The sequence below is a fragment of the Hyla sarda genome, chromosome 1 (assembly GCF_029499605.1).
Source record: "Hyla sarda isolate aHylSar1 chromosome 1, aHylSar1.hap1, whole genome shotgun sequence".
Taxonomy (NCBI): Eukaryota; Metazoa; Chordata; class Amphibia; order Anura; family Hylidae; genus Hyla; species Hyla sarda.
The window spans coordinates 218,714,113-218,731,781 of record NC_079189.1 but is presented as its reverse complement, the minus strand read 5'-3'; positions in this window follow the sequence as shown (position 1 = coordinate 218,731,781).

The window sequence follows — 17,669 nt, the reverse complement described above, 5'->3', positions numbered from 1 at the left end:
ACAGGTTCAACATCCCGGTGACCAGTCTCGCCAGACCCCTCTACATCAACTCTGTTAACAATGAAAGATTGGACTGTACCGTGCGTTACCGCACGGAACCTCTCTTAATGTGCATCGGACCCCATCACGAAAAAATTGCATTTTTGGTCCTCTCTAACTGCACTTCAGAGATTCTTCTTGGATTACCATGGCTTCAACACCATTCCCCAACCCTTGATTGGACCACAGGGGAAATCAAGAACTGGGGTACTTCTTGCCACAAGGACTGTCTTAAACCGGCTCCCAGTACTCACAGTCGAGACCCTGTTGTTCCCCCGGTATCTGGTCTTCCTAAGGCCTATCTGGACTATGCTGATGTTTTTTGCAAGAAACAAGCAGAGACTTTGCCTCCTCACAGGCCTTATGACTGTCCTATTGACCTCCTCCCGGGTACTACTCCACCCCGGAGCAGAATCTATCCTCTGTCTGCTCCAGAAACCCAAGCCATGTCGGAATACATCCAGGAGAACTTAAAAAAGGGGTTTATCCGCAAGTCCTCCTCTCCTGCCGGAGCTGGATTTTTTTTTGTCTCCAAAAAAGATGGCTCCCTACGCCCTTGCATTGATTACCGCTGACTTAATAAAATCACGGTAAAAAAACACTACCCCCTACCTCTTATCTCGGAACTCTTTGACCGCCTACAAGGTGCCCACATCTTTACCAAGCTGGACTTAAGAGGTGCTTATAATCTCATCCGCATCAGGGAGGGGGACGAATGGAAGACTGCATTTAACACCAGAGATGGACACTTTGAGTATCTGGTCATGCCCTTTGGCCTTTGCAACGCCCCTGCCGTCTTCCAAGACTTTGTAAATGAAATTTTTCGTGATCTTCTATATACCTGTGTTGTGGTTTACCTGGACGATATTCTGATTTTTTCTGCCAACTTGGAAGAACACCGCCAACATGTCCGCATGGTTCTTCAGAGACTTCGGGACAATCAACTTTATGCCAAAATGGAAAAATGTCTCTTTGAATGTCAGTCTCTTCCTTTCCTAGGATACTTAGTCTCTGGCCAGGGACTACAAATGGACCCAGATAAACTATCTGCCGTATTAGATTGGCCACGCCCCTCCGGTCTCCGTGCTATCCAACATTTTTTGGGGTTCGCCAATTATTACAGACAATTTATTCCACACTTTTCCAATATTGTGGCTCCTATTGTGGCTCTAACCAAGAAAAATGCCAATCCTAAGTCCTGGTCTCCTCAAGCGGAAGACGCATTTAAACATCTCAAGTCTGCCTTTTCTTCTGCTCCAGTACTCTCCAGACCTGACCCATCTAAACCCTTCTTATTGGAGGTAGACGCCTCCTCAGTGGGAGCTGGAGCAGTTCTTCTACAAAGAAATTCTTCCGGGCATTCTGTTACTTGTGGTTTTTTTTCTAGGACCTTCTCTCCGGCGGAGAAAAACTACTCCATTGATGATTGAGAATTACTGGCCATAAAATTGGCGCTTGAGGAATGGAGGCACCTGCTGGAGGGATCCAAATATCCAGTTATTATATACACTGATCACAAGAATCTCTCTTATCTCCAGTCTGCCCAACGACTGAACCCTCGCCAGGCTAGGTGGTTGTTGTTCTTTGCCCGTTTTAACTTTGAAATCCATTTTCGCCCTGCTGACAAGAGCATTAGGGCTGACGCCCTCTCTCGTTCATCGGATGCCTCTGAAGTGGAAACCTCTCCGCAACACATCATTCCTCCGGACTGTCTGATCTCCACTTCTCCAGCTTCCATCAGACAAACTCCTCCAGGGAAGACCTTCGTTTCTCCACGCCAGCGCCTCGGGATTCTCAAGTGGGGACACTCCTCCCACCTCGCAGGCCATGCGGGCATCAAAAAATCCTTTCAACTCATCTCTCGATTTTATTGGTAGCCTACTCTGGAGACTGATGTTGTTGATTTCGTGCGGGCCTGTACTGTCTGTGCCCGGGATAAGACTCCTCGCCAGAAGCCTGCTGGTCTCCTTCATCCTCTGCCTGTTCCTGAACAACCTTGGTCACAGATTGGTATGGACTTTATTACTGACTTGCCCTTATCCCGTGGCAACACAGTTGTTTGGGTGGTCGTTGATCGATTTTCCAAGATGGCACATTTTATCCCTCTTCCAGGCCTTCCTTCAGTGCCTCAGTTGGCAAAGCAATTTTTTACACACATTTTTCGCCTTCACGGGTTGCCCATGCATATCGTCTCGGATAGAGGCGTTCAATTTGGGTCTAAATTCTGGAGGGCCCTCTGTAAGCAGCTCAAGATCAAATTAAACTTCTCTTCTTCTTATCATCCCCAATCCAATGGGCAAGTAGAAAGAATTAATCAGGTCCTGGGTGACTATTTACGACATTTTGTTTCCTCCCGCCAGGATGACTGGGCAGATCTTCTACCATGGGCCGAATTCTCATACAACTTCAGAGTCTCCGAATCTTCTGCTAAATCCCCATTGTTCGTGGTGTACGGCCGTCACCCTCTTCCTCCCCTCCCCACTCCCATGCCCTCTGGTTTGCCCGCTGTTGATGAAGTGACTTGAGATCTTTCCACCATATGGAAAGAAACCCAAAATTCTCTTTTACAGGCTTCATCCCGGATGGAAAAATTTGCTGATAAAAAAAGAAGAACTCCCCCCATTTTTGCTCCTGGAGACAAGGTATGGCTCTCCGCTAAGTATGTCCGCTTTCGTGTCCCCAGTTATAAACTGGGACCACGCTATCTTGGTCCTTTCAAAATCTTGTGCCAGATCAACCCTGTCTCTTACAAACTCCTTCTTCCTCCTTCTCTCCGTATTCCCAATGCCTTCCATGTCTCTCTCCTTAAACCACTCATCCTTAACCGCTTCTCTCCCAAAGTTGTTTCCCCTACTCCTGTTTCCGGTTCGTCTGACGTCTTCTCGGTGAAGGAGATTCTAGCGTCCAAGACAGTCAGAGGTAAAACATTCTTCTTGGTTGATTGGGATGAATTGTGGCCCAGAGGAGAGATCTTGGGAACCTGAGGACAACATCCTAGACAAAAGTCTTGTCCTCAGGTTCTCAGGCTCCAAGAGGAGGGGGAGACCCAAGGGGGGGGGGGGGGGTACTGTTACGCCGAGCGCTCCGGGTCCCTGCTCCTCCCCGGAGCGCTCGCAGCGTCCTCTCATTCGCAGCGCCCCGGTCAGACCTGCTAACCGGGCGCGCTGCGACATTACTCCCAGCCGGGATGCAATTCGCGACGCAGGACGCGCCCGCTCACGATGCGCATCCCGGCTTCCGTACCTGACCCGTTCCCCGTCTGTGTTGTCCCGGCGCGCGCGGCCCGCTCCTTAGGGCGCGCGCGTGCCGGGTCTCTGCAATTTAAAGGGCCACTGCGCCACTGATTGGCGCAGCAGGCCTAATCATTATCCTCACATGTGTACTCCCTACTTATACCTCACTTCCCCTGCACTCCCTCGCCGGATCTTGTTGCCATTGTGCCAGTGAAAGCGTTTCCTTGTGTGTTCCTAGCCTGTGTTCCAGACCTCCTGCCGTTGCCCTTGATTACGATCCTTGCTGCCTGCCCTGACCATCTGCTACGTTCGACCTTGCTCTTGTCTAGTTCCTTGTACCGCGCTTATCTCAACAGTCAGAGAGGTTGAGCCGTTGCCGGTGGATACGACCTGGTTGCTACCGCCGCTGCAAGACCATCCCGCTTTGCGGCGGGCTCTGGTGAATACCAGTAGCAACTTAGAACCGGTCCACCGACACGGTCCACGCCAATCCCTCTCTGGCACAGAGGATCCACCTCCTGCCAGCCGAATCGTGACAAAAGTTTTAGTAGTTTCTTTGTAGATGAGACCCCGTGAATGAAAGATGACACTCATAGGTATACATCTGAGGTATACATTAAATATAACTAAGATTTTAAGATGCAATGTGGAAATAGTCTTAGACACACACATATACACACCTCTGTACTGCATTCTATACACACAGAGGAAGAATTTTTACAGCATAGGGGCACAATGGAAGTACTATTACTGGGCACAAAGAAGGAATTATTATTTTTTAGTGGGCATTATTAGTGTGGTGGAGAACAAAAGGAAGCACTAATGTGTGGGGCACAAAGTGGTACAACTGCTTTTTTGTGGGGGGCACTGAGTGTTGGGGTAATATGATATTTGGGAGCTTGAATACAGTTTTGATTGGAAGAAGTTGTCATGGCAGTCTTGGCAAGATAGAGAACAAAAAGGAAATGAATGCATGTGCCCTTAATTTTTTAGACCCTAGAGACACTCCTTGCTGTTAGTGCTGCATCACTGTGCCTCTTAAAGTTAATGCTGAAGGCAGCAGTATAAAATACTGGCGGAGACTTTGACTGCAACCATTTCTAACTTAGTTTTTGTTTAATGTATTCATTTTATACATTCACAGTATCTGAGCATCACAACCTACTAGTCCTGTGGCCTGCAAATGATATGCCCAAGTTCTGTAGTCTAGCATATTAATAAAATGTTGCTGTCCCTGCCCACTATATATATATATATATGTGTGGATATATATATATATATATATATATGTGCAGACAAGGTAAGGCAGGACACAATCTGACACGTTTCGCACGCTCAGGTGCTTAGTCGTAGAACATCTACGACTAAGCACCTGAGCGTGCGAAACGAGTCAGATTGTGTCCTGCCTTTAAGCGTGTGAATAAAGCCATTGACAAGTTTTACCTGCATCTTCCCGAGTGCCAGACGTTTTTCTTGTGTGATATATATACAAACAAGGTAGAACCGCTCACCACTCCTACGTCTACTGCACGTCCTCGTGCTACGGACACCAGTACCGCTCCCGGCTCAGTAGAAACCACAAATGAAGACGTCCGGCACTCAGGGAGTTGCAGGTAAAACTTGTAGATGGCTTTATTCAAACGCTGTAGGCAGGACAAAATCTGACGCGTTTCGCACGCTCAGGTGCTTAGTCGTAGATAGACACACATTCAAAAGTACGTGTTAAAATACACATGAGTTTGGTCACATGACCACATGAGTCTTAATTAAAACAGTTAGTTACAAAACATGGAACTGGGAATCCCTATTATATCTAGGGGAGAGTTCACACGTGGGCGCATGTGTTGCGATAGTTTTAGTTTTGATTTTAATTTAAATTTTATTTCTTCTCTAAACTAGTTTCTCTCCACTTCTCCATCTAATTAATGCCTATATTAATAAATGTAATACTTTTGGCTAGAAGTTGTAGGGAGTGATACAAACTATTCACCATATGACTATTAAATGCATGACATGTACCTCCACGTGTGAATTCTTTCCTATGTTGGAACAATCAAAACTCCAGATATATATATGTTTATGTTTACATGACGAAAAATGTTCAAAGGTGAGAAGCACCAAAAACACAGGATAAATACAGAATAAACGCACTGAGTATACCCTCCTACTTTCCAGGGGTGGAAAGGGTTACAATAGGACCCAGAGGAGGCGATCTCAGGAGGAAATTATATTATAGAGAAGCCTATTGGATGTTCCTCCTGGGAACGAGGCACCCACAAGGGTTAAACAAAAGACTTGACCTGATGTTGACGTGCGCATAAGTAATGATCACGTGAACATAGATATATCAGTAGGAGGGTATACTCAGTGCGTTTATTCTGCCTGCCTACAGCGTTTGAATAAAGCCATCTACAAGTTTTACCTGCAACTCCCTGAGTGCCGGACGTCTTCTTTTGTGATATATATATATATATATATATATATATATATATTATATATATGTACTGTGCACAGGCAAAAAGGCTTCAATCAACAGCAGCAGTTCATGAATACTCAGGACAGTATATTAACTAAACATCATTGTCAGCACTAGTGCACACTACAACTCAGTTGCAATGATTTTATACGAAGACACACAACAAAGTAGGTGAGACAGCGCTAAATTCATAAGGGGGGGGGGCGAAATTGGTGGTGTAGGTTGGTGTAGGTAAACATTTTTTTACACCTATATATTTGTGTTGTGAAAAAAGTGTACGTGCACCAATTTTATTCAGGACGTGATTAATATGGTGCTAGTGCACATTTTGTACTTCAGTACACCATTTTGTATGGTGCCTTCTCTAAAGATCTTTCAGGTCACAGGGATGTTATAACTCCTGATGGGGAAATTAATCTCACAGGGGGGCACAAAATATCATCCAGAGGGCCTTGGTTGGCCTAGTATGGACAAATTGCATCAGTCTTACAAGTTTTTTGTTTTTTTTTGCCTTCCTCTGGATCAGTAGGGACACAATAGGGATATAGGTTGAACTTGATAGACTATGGCTTTTTTCAGTTTGATGAACTATGTAACTATGTATCCCCATAGTTCATATATTTGAATACATTTATTAAACTGCTTTTATTTTTATTTGTGCTTTATTTCTGATAGGGTTCTCTTTAAAATTAGTATGAAAAGAAAAAAGGGGATCACTGATAATAACGAAGTAGGGGGCTTCATGAAGTAAATGTTTTTTTATTGCTATTTTCTGTATTGTCTCTTGTTGTCATTGGATAAGATATAACTGTATGTTTCTTATATGCCTAAATAAATGTTGTTAAAAAAATACAACATGCCGCATCCTTGTTTTTACCCTCATCATATATCAAGGGACAGTCAGGTGACACACAAATCCTGTTGACATTGGGGGCGATCTGAGTTGTCTATTACGTATGGCCTGCTGAACCTATCCACACATTATAGTGTTAAACATTATTATAGAGGAAGAAGTCTTCTCTAAACCTGTTTTTTTCAGGGCCTTCTACGAAAAAATTTGCTCACACTGTTCATAGAATATAAAAAATCCATATCTAGCGAGCTATTTAGGAAAAAGTGTATTTTTCAAAAGACATCTTCTATGCTACACAGTGAAACAACAATAACAACAACAAAAAAAAGACTACAATTACTTAACAAATAATCCAAGCTCGTAAAATATGTTAATGCCTTTCACATGCTCATAGGACCATAGGCACTAGATTGTAACTAAATGAGTTTTACACATGATTGCTTCACAATCTCTTAAGTAGAAGGTTAAGCAATGTTTTGTAATATTCACTATTTAAAATCCAAGCATACTACATGACTGATGTAATGGGTCCTTTAAAATTGGTTACCCAGAACTGACATTTGTCTTACCTACTTACACACATTTACTTACACACATTTTCCCCCAGCCCAGGCATTCTCATTTTATGTACCAATCGTTTATGTGGAAAAATCAAGATTTATGACATCCAATGGCTTACTCTGGTCCAGTCTTGAGCTTACGTCAGTACGCTGAACAGATTAGTCTGACAGGCCCTATCCTTCATAAACCCAAGCTGATACAGAGTTATACATTTATTGTAAAAACAGCAAAGGAATAGAGAGGGCGCTACCTAGCGCATTACCACTAAAAACCAGGGTGAACAGAGGTAATTACAATGCTCACCCAGAATGTTACACTCGCCAAGTGTAACAATGGAAAATAACTTGTGTGTAAGTATGCCGGCAGCCGGTTCACCTTCAGAAAGATGCACAAGGAAAACAAGGAGCCTCCAAGGAGGTGGCGGACATCAGGAGGCGCTGGACACACTCGGAGGTTAAAATCAACTTTAATCACCCATCATGCAATGCGTTTCACAGATTATCTGCTTCATCAGGCATGGTAACATCAGGCTCTAGTCGGGTCTCCTCCGATGGTATAATGGTCAATCTGACCATTATACCATCGGAGAAGACCCGACTAGAGCCTGATGTTACCATGCCTGATGAAGCAGATAATCTGTGAAACGCGTTGCATGATGGGTGATTAAAGTTGATTTTACCCTCCGAGTGTGTCCAGCGCCTCCTGATGTCCGCCACCTCCTTGGAGGCTCCTTGTTTTCCTTATACATTTATTGTGACTGAGATATCTCTGGTATGAATTTACCAACAATACATCACTTTTTGACCCCTCAGCTTGTCACCAAATACAGCAAAAAAAAAAAAAAAACATCCAGGGAACAGCAGCGTTTGTTCACTACAGTGTGCACTAGGCAGACATGAGCATAATGGAAGATTAGGCAGGTGGAAGCCATTGCTATCCAAGAGTACAGGTCTGTTCACACTTTGTTTTCACTTTATGTCTAGTGTATGCTCCAGGAAAGCTTCTAGCACACATTCTGATGATGTTTATAAGCCTCCAGTATTTGTTTACTCAGCACCTGTATGTATTGGCATGCCTATTTTTGTCACGGTACAGTTTAGGAAAATGTAGCCTTATACAGTAAAAATTACAGTATTGCATATCTAGGAGCATACATTGAAGGTGTCTGTCAGAGGTATACTTGGGGTGCGTCAAAAGTTGAAAGCAAATACATTAAGAACAACAATATGGGGACCATAAGAGATGGAGTTTGATCCCCATGACCTGCACAACATTGAGAAATATTACTTGAGCCATAAATTCTACCCTGCACCATAAAATTATTATGAAGAATGTCTAGTCACCTATTCATGTGGTGAAGCTCAGGTGTAATCGAATTATGCAGCAAGGCAATGATCTATTATTGAAATAATGGATTGGTCTGACTGACTCAATAGAGAAGCTGTGGCAGGACCTCAAACTGAGAACCTTGCAGTTTATCATATGAATCCCTGTGCAATAAAGCAACCATCTGTAATATCTTACAGTCTGCACTCCGATAGGGTCCAACTCCAATTCAACCACAGAAAGTAATGGAGTTAACTATGAGGTTTTCCTGGAAAACCTTTCAGCCAATGGAAATGACAGAATTAAAGAAAGAGTTAAAAATCTTCAACAGCAATGTGAAAGACTGAGAACAAGGAAGCATTTAGTTGCTAAAAGGTGATGTTAAAGGGGGTATTCCAGGATTTTTTTTATTTGACTATGCTACAGGGGCTGTAAAGTTAGTGTGGTTCATAATATAGTGTCTGTACCTGTGTGTGACGGTTTTTCTTCTGTGATTTTCACCCCAATATTTATTTTTACCAGCATACAAAATTACTGTTGTCTCAGATTTTTCCCAGCTTGCAATGCGGTAGAGACCTGACTCACTAGTCAGCTGATGACAGGGAGCCTGTCTGCTTCAATGGGTGGAGGGATCAATCTGCAACTAATGCAACAGCTGTAGGCACCCTGATTAAAAACCACAGGTCTTTTGTTTCAATGGGTGGGGTGGCTTATGTATGAGAGGGAGGAAAATGGCATTGTGGGATTTGTAGTAAAAAAAAACATAAGTCAAACAGGACATACAAGTTCACAAAAATCTAGCCACAGTGTTATGGTAATCTCACAACATAGCCATTTAGCCCCAAGACAAGCGCAGATCCTTCCTAAGCATGTCCATTACTGTCTGCCAGGTACGTACTAAAATCACCTTATGGTGGATAACCTCTTTAAATGGATAGCAACTAACCAATCAGCAAGCAAATCTCTATCCTATTGGATCTAACAATTTTGTTTTCTTATACCCTAAAAAAGGGCCTCAAGTTTCCGCCTGTTATTAGCCTCAGGCCGTCCCCAGCAACAGGGCTGGTGAAAATTTTTGCCCAACAGGCAAAACCTTATTTTGCCTCCCACCCCCTCCCGTTTGATCCCACCCTTGTTACTGAATAAAAGTTACTCTACAGAGATCAATATGGTCATATACAGTGACCATGCAGAAGAAGACACCAGTTCTACACAGGATCTGTAGACCCTACAAGGGATTACAGCTACGTGTAGGGACTCACAGGTGATGTCTTCTCTGATCGGAGTCAGTCACTTTTCTTTTTCTTCTTCATCATGAAGACTTTTTCAGCCACTACATGTCTTTGCGGAATCTACTTGACAATCATTGTAGACTCCTCGTTCACCCTGCTCCTATATTCCCTCACATTGCCCACATTTTCCCTCACATTGCCCCCAATTTCTTCACATTGCCTCCATATCCCTTCACATAGCTCCATATATTCCCTGGCATTGCCACATATGTCCCCTCATTTGCCCCCATATATAGCAGGCCCCCTCACATTAATTGCCCCCATATATAGCAGGCCCATCACATACATTGCCCCCCATATATAGCAGGTCCCTCACATACATTGCCCCCATATAGAGCAGGTCCCCTCACATACTGTCATGAACGACTAGGGTGATAGGGAGAGTGAGCCCTAAGTTTTCCCTAATAGCACTCTCCCTGCCTACTTGCCCTTCTGCCAACCAAACAGAATATAAATACACAGTTCAGAAACCAGAATCCAGATAAATGGCAGATATGAATAAATGAACAAGACAAGGCATGTAATAAGCACACAGCAGAAACCAGGAAATGCAGGGGATAAACAGAAGAACTGAATGCTAAACACCAAACTGATCAGGAACATAGAACACTGTTCACATTGGACTCAGATAACTAACATAAACAGATTAAGTTCAGAGGACACAGATCAGTGAATAAGTACAGAGGACACTAAAGACCAATGGTAAAGCACAGAGGAAACACTACATCAGTGATCAGTGCATGTACTATAAACTCTAAAGATCAGCAATAAAGAACTATATAAAAACAGATACAAGAAAACCAAACTTCACAACATGAAGCAACACAGGTCAGAATACTAGACAGGATCTTTTTAAACTCAAACTCACAGTGTGAACACAGACTAAGAAACAATGCACAAGCAAAACGAACATACAATAATCCTAAAAACAGACAATTGTACTTCATACTAAAATCTACAATAAACAAGACTATTAACCATGGTTAAAAACTCAGAAATATCACAATATAAATACAAGGTGCATGGTTAAGCAGACATGGACAGAATAGCACTATATCCAAGGTGCATGATAAAACATAGTCAAAGTAGTTGAATCACCAGCAACCAAAGTGCAGCAGAGCTAGAGTTTTAAAGCCACACCCAAGCTGCAATAGGGTGAGAACATTAACTTTTCCAAGTACAGGAAGAATTAGAACAGAACCTGTTCACACATAAAAACAGTCTGAACAGGGCCTAAAACACAAAGACACAAAAACAGACATTACACATACATAACAGGCCCTTCACTTACTTTGCCCCCCATATATAGCAGGCCCCTCACATACCTTGCTCCCATATAGAGAAGGCAGCCTCACATACACTGCCCCCATATAGAGCATACCCCTTACATATATTTACTGCCATATATAGCAGGCCCTTCACATACATTGCCCCAATATATAGGAGGCCTCTCATATACATTGTCCCCAATATATAAAGCAGGCCTCCCTCACATACATTGCCTCCATATCCCCTTTCCTCTATCCCCTTTGTTTGTATCCCACATTGTTCCATATATAGCAGGCTGCTCACATACATTACCCCCATATTCCTCTCATTGCCCCCTCACATACATTGTCCCGATATTCCTCACATTCTCCCCTCACATACATTGCCCCAACATTCCTCGCATTGCCCCCTCACATACATTGATCCCATAATTCTCACATTGCCCTCTCACATACATTGCCCACATATTCCTCACATTGCCCCCTCACATATTTTGCCCCCTCACATACATTGCACCCATATTCCTCACATTGCCCCCTCACATACATTAGCCCACATTCCCTGACATTGACCCCTGTATTGCAGTTAAAAAATAAAAAACACCGCTCACCTTTCCATCGTTCCCTTGAAGCTCCAGATGCTTCTCTCCCTGCGGCTCCTATTTTTCGTGTGCATGCAGCATCATACAGATGTGGTGTCCCAGCACCTAAGGCTGTCCTGTGGCTTTGGACTTCCTCAGGCAGACCTGCGGCACAGGTGTTGGGCCCACTGAGGGACCTATTACTGTGTTTGTTATGTCCCAGCACTTTGCTAAAGTTAATATATTTTTATAATTATCATGTTCTGTTATTTCTGTACATGTTATTTATAGGTGTTAAAGAGAGGAGCAGTGTGGACCCATGCGACTCTGCCTGCTAATGGGAACCCCTAAATTCTTGTCCATATAGAGTAGTGGGGGGAAGAGTTGCCCCAGTTCAGTTCAGCCTAGAGCTGTGAGCAGAGCGCAAGCGTGGTAAATGTGTGAGGTGTGTGGAGAAGCTCTAAGGGAAGGCCCAGAACAAATCTATCTTATCCGGTCATTCTGCAAGGATCACCCACACGGTGGAAGTTCATGCCCTGGCGGAGGAAGCTACAAGACCTTGACAGAACCCTAGGTACCTGAATCAATCTGACAAGTCAGTATAAATCTATTGGGTGAAAGCACCACAATTCCCAACAAGGCAACAGTAGTGTTGAGCGGCATAGGCCATATTCGAATTCGCGAATATTCGCGAATATATGGACGAATATTCGTCATATATTCGCGTATATTCGTTATATTCTCGTTTTATTTTTGCACATGCGAAAATTCGCGTATGCGAAAATTAACATATGTGAATATTAGCATATACAAAGTTAGCATATGCGAAAATTCGCATATGCGAAAATTTGCATGTGCTAATTTCGCATATGCGAATTTTAGCGCGCCAGTCTCACACAGTAGTATTACAGCCTTCTTTACACCACACAAGCTGGAAGCAGAGAGGGGTGATCACTGTGATGTGTACTGTGAATAAAAAAAAAAAAAAGGAATATTCGTAATTACGAATATATAGCGCTATATTCGCGAAATTCGCAAATTCGCGAATATGCGATATTCGCGAATAATATTCGAATTGCGCATATTCGCGAGCAACACTAGGCAACAGGGCTCCCAAGGGGTTATGCTGCATCCTCTCACTCTGCGCCATACTGTCTGTGTATGGCGCAGAGTGAGAGGATGCAGCGTAACCCCTTGGGAGCCCTATTGCCTTGTTGGGACTTGTGGTGCTTTCACCCAATAGATTTATTCTGACTTGTCAGATTGATTCAGGTACCTAGGGTTCTGCCCAGTCTGTAGTAACAGGATAGAGATACGCTGCTCCATCCTGTTATGGGCACTGCCTTCTATGAAATGTCTAAAAGGCGCACACAAAGTTTAACCCCTTAACGACAATGGACGTAAATGTACGTCATGGTGCGATGGTACTTAACGCACCATGACGTACATTTACGCTCCGCCATGACCCCGAGCCCTGGACCGGTGCTCGTGTCATGCGCAGAAGGTCCCATCTGCTATCAGCAGCCAGGGACCCACCGGTAATGGACATCAGCGCAATCACGTATTTTTGCCGCCATTAACCCCTCAGATGCCATGATCATTAGAGATCATGGCATCTGCGGCAGTGTGGTGCTTTAAATGGATTATAGGATCGCCCGCAGCGCTGCCGCGGGGATCCAATTATCCAGCATGGTGGCCGGAGGTCCCCTCACCTTCCTCCACCGGTCTCCTGGGGTCTTCTGCTCTGGTCTGAGATCGAGCAGACCAGAGCAGATGATGACCGATAACATTGATCAGTGCTATGCCCTATGCATAGCACTTAATAGTATTAGCAATCAAATGATTGCTATAAATAGTCCCCTATGGGGAATATTAAAGTGTATTTTTTTTTTTAAAGTAAAAGAAATATGAAAAATCCCCTCCCCCAATAAAAATGTAAATCAGCAGTTTTTCCCCATTTTACCCCCCAAAAAGCGTAAAAAAATTGAATAAAACATATTTGGTATCGCCACGTGCGTAAAAGTCTGAACTATTAAAATATATTGTTAATGATCCTGTCCGGTAAACTGCGTAAAAGTAAAAAAAAAAAAAAAGGAGTCGTCCAAAATTGCTGCTTTTTTTTGTCACCTTTTATTCCTAAAAAATTATAAATATGCAAAAATAAAATTGGCCTGGTCCTTAAGGGTTAAAGCTGCACTTGTTCTCATCCCCTGGGCACTCTAGTCTGGTGCCTACTTTGCCTATAGGTGGTGCCGACCCTGCCTAGCAATAGAGACACCAAAACAGACTGCAGAAAGTGGGGTTGTGGAAATGCTTATCACAGGCTGCTCTTGTCTGTTGATTCAGTCAGAGCCTTAGTTCAGTTAACCAGTTCAGGACCCATGTCGCACCGGTACATCATGGGACCCTGGTAGTTAAGGACCCATGACGTATATGTACGGCCGCGGGATATCGATCAGCAGGCACCCCGCGCAAATGCCCAGGGGGGGTCATCAGACCCCTCCCATGTTGGCGATCGCGGCAAATCGCTGGTGAATTCACACCATCGATTTGCGCGATTTTGGGTCATTACGGGACTATGGTGACCCAGAATATAAGGGGATCACGGTTGTCCAAGACACCCACGATCCCCCTGAAGGGATAGGAGTGAGGTGGCAGGCGTGCCACCCCTCCTATCCCTGCTCTTGGTTGTATAGAAGCGACGACCAATAGCAGATCGGGGGCGGGGGGTTAACTTTCGGTTTCCCCGTTCTACCCACCCACAATGGGCAGGGCAGGACGGGGAAACCGAGAGGGACTGGCGCCGAAGGTCACTTACCGATCTGCGGAGGCTGCGGGCGACGGGGATCGGCGGGCGGCAATGTCGTGCGACTGGCTCCCTGGATCCTACGGAAGCCGGTGAGTTGCCTAGCAACATCTGGAGGGCTACAGTTTGAGACCACTATACAGTGGTTTCTAAACTGTAGCCCTCCAGATCTTGCAAAACTACAACTACCAGCATGCCCAGACAGCTGTTTGGGCATGCTGGGGTTTGTAGTTTTGCAACAGCTGGAGGTCTACAGTTTAGAGACTACTGCACAGTGATCTCCAAACTGTAGCCCTCTAGATCTTGCAAAACTACAACTCCTAGCATGCCCACACAGCAGTTTGCTGTCTGTGCATGCTGGGATTTGTAGTTTTGCAACATCTGGAGCGCCACAGTTTGGAGATCACTGTGCACTAGTCTCTAAACATGTAACAGCATGCTGGGAGTTGTAGTTGCGTACCTCCAGCTGTTGCATAACTACATCTCCCAGCATGCCCTTCGGCGATAAGTACATGAAGGTAACTGAAGGTTTTCCAACCAGTGTGTCTCCAGCTCCACGGTCTGTCAGTACATGCTGGGAGTTGTAGTTTTGAAACAGCTGAAGGTTTGCCCCCTCCCCCCCATGTGAATGTACAGAGTACATGCACACGGGCAGGTTTACAGTAAGTTTCCAGCTTGAATTTTGAGCTTTGGCAAATTTTTCGCCGCAGCGCAAATTTCTAGCTTGAAACTCACCGTAACCCGCCAGTGTGAATGTACCCTAAAAACACTACACTACACTAACACATAATAAAGGGTAAAACACTACATATACACCCCTTTACACTGCCCCCCCCCAATAAAAATAAAAAAACGTATTGTATGGCAGTGTTTCCAAAACGGAGCCTCCAGCTGTTGCAAAACAACAACTCCCAGCATTTCCAGACAGCCACTGACTGTCCAGGCATGCTAAGAGTTTAGCAACAGCTGGAGGCATCCTGTTTGGGAATCACTGGCATAGAATACCCCTATTTCCACCCCTATGCAATCCCTAATTTAGTGCTCAAATGCGCATGGTGCTCTCTCACTTCGGAGCTCTGTCGTATTTCAAGGAAACAGTTTAGGGCCACATATGGGGTATCGCCGTACTCGGGAGGAATTGCACTACAAATTTTGGGGGGGCTTTTTCTCCTTTTACCCCTTATGAAAAGGAAAAGTTTTACGTTAACATGCTGGTGTTGCCCCATACTTTTTTATTTTCACAAGCGTTAAAAGGAAAAAAAGACCCACAAAAATTTCAATGCAACTTCTCCTGACTACGGAAATGCCCCATATGTGGGCGTAAAATGCTCTGCGGGCGCACAACAAGGCTCAGGAGTGAGAGTGCACTCTGTACATTTGAGGCCTAAATTGGTGATTTGCACAGGGGTGGCTGATTTTACAGCGGTTCTGACATAAACGCAAAAAAAGAAAAACCCACATGTGACCCCATTTTGGAAACTACACCCCTCATGGAACGTAACAAGGGGTATAGTGAGCTTTAATAACCCACAATTTTTCGTTTTCACAAGGGAAAATAGGAAAAAAGACCCCCAAAATTTATAACCCCACTTCTTCTGAGTAAGAACATACCCCATATGTGGGTGTAAAGTGCTCTGTGGGCTAACTACAATGCTCAAAAGAGAAGGAGCGCAATTGGGCTTTTGAAGAGAAAATTTGTCCAGAATTGAAGGCCACGTGTGTTTACAAAGCCCCCATAGTGCCAGAACAATGGACCCCCCCCCACATATGACCCCATTTTGGAAACTACACCCCTCACGTAATGTAATTAGGGGTACAGTGAGCATTTACGCCCCACAGGTGTATGACAGATTTTTGGAACACTGGTCCGTGAAAATGAAAAATGTAATTTTTCATTTGCACAGCCCACTGTTCAAAAGATCTGTCAAACGCCAGTGGGGTGTAAATACTCACTACACCCCTTATTAAATTCTGTGAGGGGTGTAGTTTCCAAAATAGGATCACATGTGGGGGGTCCACTGTTTTGGCAACACGGGGGGGGGGGGGGGGGCTTTGTAAACGCACATGGCCCCTGACTTCCATTCCAAACTATTTTTTTTCCCAAAAACTCAATGGCGCTCCTTCTCTTCTGAGCATTGTAGTGCACCAGCAGAGCACTTGACTTCGACACATGGGGTATTTCCATACTCAGAAGAAATGGGGTTACAAATTTTGTGGGTCATTTTCTCCTGTTACCCCTTGTAACAATGTAAAATTTGGGGAAAAACCTGCATTTTAGTGAATATTAGTTTTTTTTATTCATTTACACATCCAAATTTAACAAAGTCGTCAAACACCTGTGGGGTATTAAGGCTCACTGTACACCTTGTTACGTTCCTTGAGGGGTGTAGTTTCCAAAATAGTATGCCATGTGTTTTTTTTTTTTTGCTGTTCTGGCAGCATAGGGGCTTCTTAAATTTGACATGCCCCCCAAAAACCATTTCAGAAAAACTCACTCTCCAAAATCCCGCTCCTTCCATTCTGAGCCCTCTAGTGCACCCGCCGAACACTTGACATCCACACATATGAGTTATTTCCTTACTCGAGAGAAATTGGGTTACACATTTTGGGAATATTTCTCTCCTTTTACCCCTTGTAAAAATAAAAAAATGGGTCTACAAGAACATGCCAGTGAAAAAAAAAAGATTTTGAATTCTCTCCTTCAATTTGCTGCTATTCCTGTGAAACACCTAAAGGGTTAACAAACCTTTTGAATCTCACTTTGAATACTTTGAGGGTTGCAGTCTTTATAATGGGGTCATTTATGGTGTATTTCTTATAAGAAGGCCCTTCAAATCCACTTCAAAATTGAACTGGTACCTGAAAAATTTAGATTTTGAAAATTTTTGGAAAAATTGGATAATTGCCGCTATACTTTGAAGCCCTCTGATGTCTTCCAAAAGTAAAAAAATAAAATAAACTTCATGATGCAAACATAAAGTGGACATATTGTATATGTGAATCAATATATAATTTATTTGGAATGTTCATTTTCCTTACAAGCAGAGAGCTTCAAATTAAAAAAATGCTAAATTTTCAATTTTTTCATAAAGTTTTGGAATTTTTCACCAAGAAATGATGCAAGTATTGACAAAATTTTACCACTAACATAAAGTAGAATATGTCACGAAAAAACATTCTCTGAATCAGAATGAAAGGTAAAAGCATCCCAGAGTTATTAATGCTTAAAGTGAC